Source organism: Eulemur rufifrons, chromosome 1 (assembly GCF_041146395.1).
Source record: "Eulemur rufifrons isolate Redbay chromosome 1, OSU_ERuf_1, whole genome shotgun sequence".
In the NCBI taxonomy this organism is placed as follows: domain Eukaryota; kingdom Metazoa; phylum Chordata; class Mammalia; order Primates; family Lemuridae; genus Eulemur; species Eulemur rufifrons.
The window spans coordinates 103,712,854-103,720,757 of record NC_090983.1 but is presented as its reverse complement, the minus strand read 5'-3'; positions in this window follow the sequence as shown (position 1 = coordinate 103,720,757).

The following is a 7,904-nucleotide window of genomic DNA, read 5'->3' as shown; positions in this document are numbered from 1 at the left end:
TTATGCTTTAATTAATTTCAAATAAGTTGATTATTGCTGCAAAAAATAGTGAAAATGGAGGACTTTCTTCTTTGCTCTCTTTTAATCATTATTAGGAATTCATAGATTTTTTTGCATTTTAGAGATTAAAGACATAAAGCTAAGACATAGCTTCCTTTTCTTAATGTTATGCAGCTAATAAGTGGAAGAGCTGGGACTAGGACTCAGGCCAGGCTAATACCAAGGCCAGTCTCCTTATCATGATACTTTACTGTTTCCCTATGGCCCACTTTTTTTTTAAGTTTTCAAATACTGAGTTTGATAGTACAAATTCTTGCAGCTCACTTGGTTAATACTAGGCCCAAGGCTTATGGGATTATAACAAAATATCTAATATTCATGTCATCAGAGTTTTGGAAAGAAAGAAGGAAATGGGTAAGAAGGAAAAAGTACTCAGAAAAAATAATGGCTGCAAAATTCCCAAATTTGGCAAGAGACATAAACCTACAGATTCAAGAAGCTGAATAAACTCCAAGTAGGATAAAAACAATGAAATCTACACCAAGACACACTGTAATTAAATTTCTGAAAACTAAAGATTATACATAAAACAAATGACAACAAATTTCTAATTAGAAACCAAGGAGGTCAAAAGGAAGTGGCACAATATTTTTCAAATGCTGAAAGAAAATCAGAATAAAGAATTCCCAGCAAAAAAAAAAAAATCCCTAACCAAACAAACAAAAACACCTATCAAGATTAAAGAAAAAATCAAGACACTGTCAGATGAAGGAAAACTAAGAGAATTTCTCACCAGCAGACCTACCCTAAAAGAATGGCCAAAGGTTGTCCTCTAAATATAAAGAAAACAATAAAAGAAGAATTTTTGGAACATCAGGAAGGATGAAAGAACACAGTAAGAAAAATGTAGATTTTCCTCCCCTCTTGAGCTTTCTGAATAATGTTTGACAGTTGAAACAAAAATTACAGCACTGTTTGATGCAACTCTCAATGTATGTATATAAATATTTAAGACAATTATATGACAAAGGGCCGGGGAAGGGATGTAAAGGGAGGTGAGGTATTTATACTTCACTCAAGCCAGCAAAATGGTGACGCCAACAGACTATGATAAGTCATATATATGTAAATGTAATACCTAGAGAAACCATTAAGAGCTAGACAAAGAAATACACTCAAAACCACTATAGATACTTCACAATGAAATTCTAAAAAATGTTCCAGTAACCTACAAGAAGGCAGGAAAGAAAAAATAGAGAAAAGAGAAGCAGGAAGAACAAACAGAAGACAAAAAATAAAATGACAGACTTGAGCCCTAACATATCGATAATTACTTTAAACACAGATGACCTAAAGTTACGCTAATTAAAAGACAGAGATTGACAAGTTGGATTAGAAAACATGACCCAAATATAGGTTTCCTACAAAACATTCCCTTCTAATGTAGTGATATAGGCAGGTTGAAAGAAAAGGAATGAAAATGTATCATATAAACATTGACCAAAGGAGAGCAAGGGTGGTTATATTAATATCAGACAAAATAGACTACAAAGCAAAGATGATTACCAGAGACAGAAGGGGAAATTATATAATGTTAAAAAGGTAAGTCCACCAAGAAGACATAGCAACCTATATGTAAACACACCAAACAATGGAGCTGCAAAATACAAGAAGCAAAAACTAACAGAACTGAGAAGAGAAATAGACAAATACGCAATTACAGTTGAAGACTTCAACATCCCTCTCTCAACAATTTGACATAAAATTAGCAAGGCTCTAGAAGAATTCAATAGAATCTAACTGACATTTATAGAACACTCCACTTGTGATGGCTAACATTAGACGTCAACGTGACTAGATTCAGGGATGCCCAGATGGCTGGGGAAGCATTGTTGCTGGGTGTGTCTGTGAAGGTGTTTCCGGGGGAGACTGGCGTGTGAGTCAGTGGACTGAGGGAGGAGGCCTGCCCTCGGTGTGGGTGGCACCATCCCACTGGCCGGGGCTGGGACAAAGCAGGAGGGAGAAGGGAGATAGATATTCAGCTTCCTCTGGCCTCCTCTTGCTCTCTCTTCCAGAGCCAGATGCTTTTTCTCCTCCTGCCTTTGGACATCAGACTGCAGGTTCCTTGGCTTCTGGACTTTGACACTCGTGCCACAGCCTCCCCGTGGTCTCCCGGGGGCTCTCCTGCCTTCAGCCTCAGCCTCAGACTGGGGGCTGCACTGGGAGCTTCCCTGGTTCTGGGGCTTTGGGACTTGGACTGAGCCAGGCTACCAGCTTCTCTGGGAGTGACACCACCAGCTCCTTTCATCTGCCAGCTTGCAGATGACCTGTGGTGGGACTTCGCCTTGGTAATCATGTGAGCCAATTTCCCCTAGAAATTTCCTTTCATATCTATATATTATGTATTCTGTTCTTCTGGAGAACCTCGACTCTCCGGCAGCATCAGAATGCACATCCTCCCCAAGCACCCGTGGAACATACACCAATATGGACTATATCCTGGGCCATAAAACAGCCTCAGCCAACTTAAAAGAGTTGAAATAACACAGAGCATGTTTTCTTACCACAATGAAATCAAACTAGCAATCAATAATGGAAAGATAACAAGGAAATCTCCAAGCACTTGGAAACTAAACAACACACTCCTAAATAATCCACCGTTCAAAGAGGAAGTCTCAAGAAATATTTTTAAAAATGCATTGAACTGAGTGAACAATAAAATACACCCAAATCTGTGGGGCACAGTTACAGTAGTGCTGAGAGGGCAAATTCACAGCACTAAATGTGCACATTAGAAAAACAGGAAAGTCTCAAATCAATAATCTAAGTTCCCAAAATTCAACACCCTTTTATGATAAGAACACCTAACAAAATAGGCATAGACGGGGCCTACCTAAAAATGATACGAGCCATATATGACAAACCCACAGCCAACATCATACTGAATGGGGAAAAACTGAAAGCACTCCCACTTAGAACTGGAACCAGACAAGGCTGCCCACTGTCCCCATTACTTTTCAACATAGTATTGGAAGTCCTTGCGAGAGCTATCAGGCAAGAGAGCAGAATCAAGGGAGTCCAAATAGGGAAAGAAGAGGTCAAACTCTCACTCTTTGCTGATGATATGATGTGATATCTGGAAAACCCCAAGGATTCAACCAAGAGACTCCTGGAATTGATTAATGAATTCAGTAAAGTCTCAGGTTACAAAATCAATACACACAAATCAGAGGCATTCATATATGCCAGTAACAGTCAATCGGAGAACCAAATTAAGGACTCAATCCCTTCAAAATAGCAACAAAGAAAATAAAATATCTAGGAATATATTTAACTAAAGAGGTAAAGGACCTCTATAGGGAGAACTATGAAACACTGAGGAAGGAAATTGCAGAACATGTAAATAGGTGGAAAACCATACCATGCTCATGGATCAGAAAAATCAACATTGTTAAAATGTCTATACTACCCAAAGTGATCTACAGATTCAATGCAATCCCTATTAAATTACCAACATCATTTTTCACAGATATAGAAAAAATAATTATACACTTTGTGTGGAATCAGAGAAGACCCCATATAGCAAAAGCAATAAAAACAAAATGGGAGGTATTAATTTGCCAGACTTCAAACTATACTACAAGGCTGTGGTTCTTAAAACTGCTTGGTATTGGCACAAGTGCAGGGGCACAGACCAGTGGAACGAACAGAAAATCCAAATATAAAACCACCCTCATATAGCCATTTAATCTTTGACAAAGCAGACAAAAACATACTCTGGGGACAAGAATCCCTATTCAATAAATGGTGCTGGGAAAACTGGATAGCCACATGTAGAAGACTGAAACAGGACTCACAGCTTTCATCTCTCACAAAAATCAAATCATGGTGGATAACAGACTTAAACCTTAGGTCGGAAACTATTAGAATTCTGGAAGAAAATGTAGGAAAGACTCCTACAGACATTGGCCTAGGCAAAGAATTTATGAAGAAGACCGCTAAGGCAATCACAGCAACAACAAAAATAAATGAATGGGATCTGATTAAATTAAAAAGCTTCTGCACAGCCAAAGAAACAGTCATGAGAATAAACAGACAACCTACAGAATAGGAATGGGAAAGAGAGTAGCAAAATAAACCCAAAGCCAGCACAAGAAGGGAAATAGAAATAATAACAGAAATTAGTGAAACTCAAAACAGAATAGTAATGGGGAAAATAAATGGAACAGAGATCTGGTTATTTGAAAAGATCAATAAAATTAGCAAACCTCTAGCAAGACCAACAAGGAAAAAAGAGAGAGGATGCAAATTACTAATATCAGGAATAAAACAAGGTATATCACTATAGACCTCAAAGATACCAACAAGATAGGGGAATACTATGAACAACTCTACACACATAAATTTGACAACTTGAGAAAATGGACCAATTCCTCAAAAGATACAAACTACCACAACTCATCCAATATAAAATATATAATTTGAATGACCCTATCACTATTAGGGAAATTGAATTTATAGTTCAAAACCTCTCAAACCAAAAAATATCTCAGCACAGATTATTTCACTGGAGATTCTACTAAAAGTTTATAGAAAATTAACAACAATTCTCCACAGTTTGTTCCAGAAAATAGAAGTGGAGAGATCACTTTCTAATTCATTTTTTGAAGCTAATATTATCCTGGTTTCAAAAGACAAGTACAAAAAGACAGTACAAAAGAAAGGAAACTACATACCAACATCATTCATCAATATAGAAGCAAACATCCTGAACAAAATATTAGCAAATAGAATTCAGCGATATATTAAAAAAACCATATATACACCGTGACCAAGTGGGCTTTATTCTAGGAATGCAGGGATATTTCCATATTTGAAAATCAGTCAATATTAATATAAACATATGAACTGGCTAAGAAGAAAATCACAGGATGTATAATAAAAATTTTGTCTGGTCTTTGTCCCTGGTTCCTGGGAGGGAGCGTCTATCCCCAGTGGTAAGAATGTCTTTGTTATTAATTGTGGGCCCATGCCTGCGTGTATGCTAATGAGGTAACCCATAGTGAGCCCCTGGATAGTTTCAGGATGGGGGCTGGCCATGCCAGAAAGACAAACCATTTGGTTAGAGAGTTGGAGCTTTGAGATATTTGATATCCAGCCCAACCTCCCAATGTCCAGGGAGGGAAGGGAAACTGGAGGTTGATTTCAGTCCCATGGCAAGTAATTCCATCAGTTATGCCCATATAATGAAACATGGACACCAAAGCTTGGATGAACTTCTTGGTTAGTGAACATATTGATTCCCTGTGTTGAGGACACAGAAGCTCTGTGCTAAGAACCCTCCCAGACCTTACATTCATTGGCTAGTCCTAATATGTATCTCTTATAATAAAATTTTAATCATAAGTATAGCACTTTCTTGAGTTCTTTGAGTTGTTCTAGTGACTTATCAAACCCGAGGGAGTAGTGGGAAACCCAAAATTTATAGTCAATTGGTCAGAAGTATGGCTGGTTTGGGAAACCCAGAACTTGTGGCTGGCATATGAAGTGAGGACAGTCTTATTGGGGACTGTGCCATAAACCTATGACGTTTACGCTAACTCTAGGTAATTAGTGTCAGAAATGCATTGTAATATTGCACGTGATCATATCAATTGATGCTGAAAAAGCATTTGACAAAATTTAACGCCTTTTCATGATACTCTTTGAAAAACAGAAGTAGAGAGAACTTCCTCAACTTGATAAAAAGCATCTACAAAAAAAGAAAAAAACAAAATAAAAATGCTATAGCTAACATAATACCTAATGGTGAAAGATTGAATGCTTTTCCTTTAAGACTGGGACTAAAACCAAGATGTACATTTCCACTACTCATATTTAATATTGTGTTAGAAATTCTAGCCAGGGAAGTAAGTCAAGCAAAAGGTATACAGTTAAAAAAAGGAAGAAATAAAATAATACCTATTTGTAGATAATATAGTTGTTTATGTAGAAAATTTGAATGACTCTACATACACACAGAAAAAAACAACTCCTAGAATAAGTGATTTCAGCAAACTTGCAGGATACAAGATACATACAAAAATTAATTTTATTTTTACATAGTAGCAATGAACACATAAACACTCAAATTGAATATATAATACCATTTACAATGACTCCAAAAATGAAATCTTAGGTGTAAATGTAACAAAATATGTACAGGACTTATATACTAAAAACTAAACACTGCTGATGAAAGTAATCAAAGTTGATCTACATAAATGGAGAGACATACCATTTTCATGGATTAAAAGCCTAAACACAGTAAAGATGTCAGTTCTCCACAAATTGATATACATGTTTAACATGATTCCTATCAAGATCCCAACCAAATGTTTTGTAGGTTTAGACAAGATTATTCTAAAATATATATGGAAATGGGAAGGAACTGAAATAGTTAAAAGAATTTTCAAAGTGAATAAAGTGGTAGAAATCAGTCTATCTGATTTCACAACTGTGAGGTATAGTCAGGTGTGTAGCTCAGTGATAGACCATGCACCCCTCATGTCAGAGGGGTAGACACATACATCAGTGGAACAGAATAGAGAACTCAGATATAGACCCACAGGAAAATATGCTTAACTGGTTTTGACAACGGTGGAAAAGTGATTCAATGAAGGAAAGATAGCTTTCTCAACAAATGGTGCCGGAACAATTGGACATTGTAGGCAAATAAATGAACCTCAACTAAATTCTCACATCTTATACAAAAATTAACTTAAAGTTAAGTATTACTTAAGTTTAACACATTGACTGCCATGTGAGTTGTATTTAACTCAAGCTCATTTTGAGCCCCTGTGCCTCATGAAGCAAAACCCTGCAACTGGTTCATGCAACTCTTACTTGTTGATATTCTTATTGTTGCAATTAATATTGACAGTTTAATTCTAAAAATGTGTACTACATTGCATATAAGTCATGCACAGTAAACAATAAAAATTAGAAAGGATCCTTTTGCTTTAATAAAACACCACAGCCCCAGGGGGAAAACAATTTTTCTAGTGTGGCAGTCAATGTGTTAAAACATGAAACTATAAAACTTTGAGGAAAACAACTAGAAAAAACTCAGATCTAGGGCTACACAAAGAGTTCCTAGATGTGATGCTGAAAGCACAGTCCATAAGAGAAAACATGGATAAACTGGACTTATGCTCTGAAAAAAACCTTGTCGTGATAAAAAGACAAGCTATGGAGTAGGAGACAACATTGGCAAAGCACATATATATAGCAAAGGCCTAGAATCTGGAGTAAAAAAATTCTCAAAACTCAATAGTAAAAACAAACAATCCAGTGAGAAAATAGGGAAAAGATGTAAAGAGCAGCCATGTTGAGGTCGCCTGCCCAGGTTTGCCCTATGGGCTGTGAGCAGAGCTGCCACGTCTCTTGCAGTCAGAGGAGTTAGGAGTAGCCGTGTGGGTTCTCATGTTTCCCCTCTTCCCCTTCCTGGAAACCACGTACTGGGATGACAGAGTAGAGTCGCCTGGATCCCTGATTCACTACAAGAACAGATGCTCCGGTGAGTTTCCCAACTTAACACTGGACGTGAGTGAGTGACAGATAAGGTCATAGCGTTAGGGGGCTGCAATTTCTAGAGTCATTTGTTACCAAAACCATAACCCATTCTATTGCACGCAGTGGATAAACTATTATATGATAGATCAATTTAATAAACATTTCTGTATCGTTGGGCAATTACGTGATTTTCAGTTTTTCACAATTATTTATAATTAATGATGTTGAAATGACTTTTCATTTATGCTACACATTTAGTGTGGGTGTTCTTTGGAGAAACACATTACTGCATCTACCACAAAGCAGGAATGGAGATTATTTCTTTAGAAGATTCCTAAAAGCAGTATTAC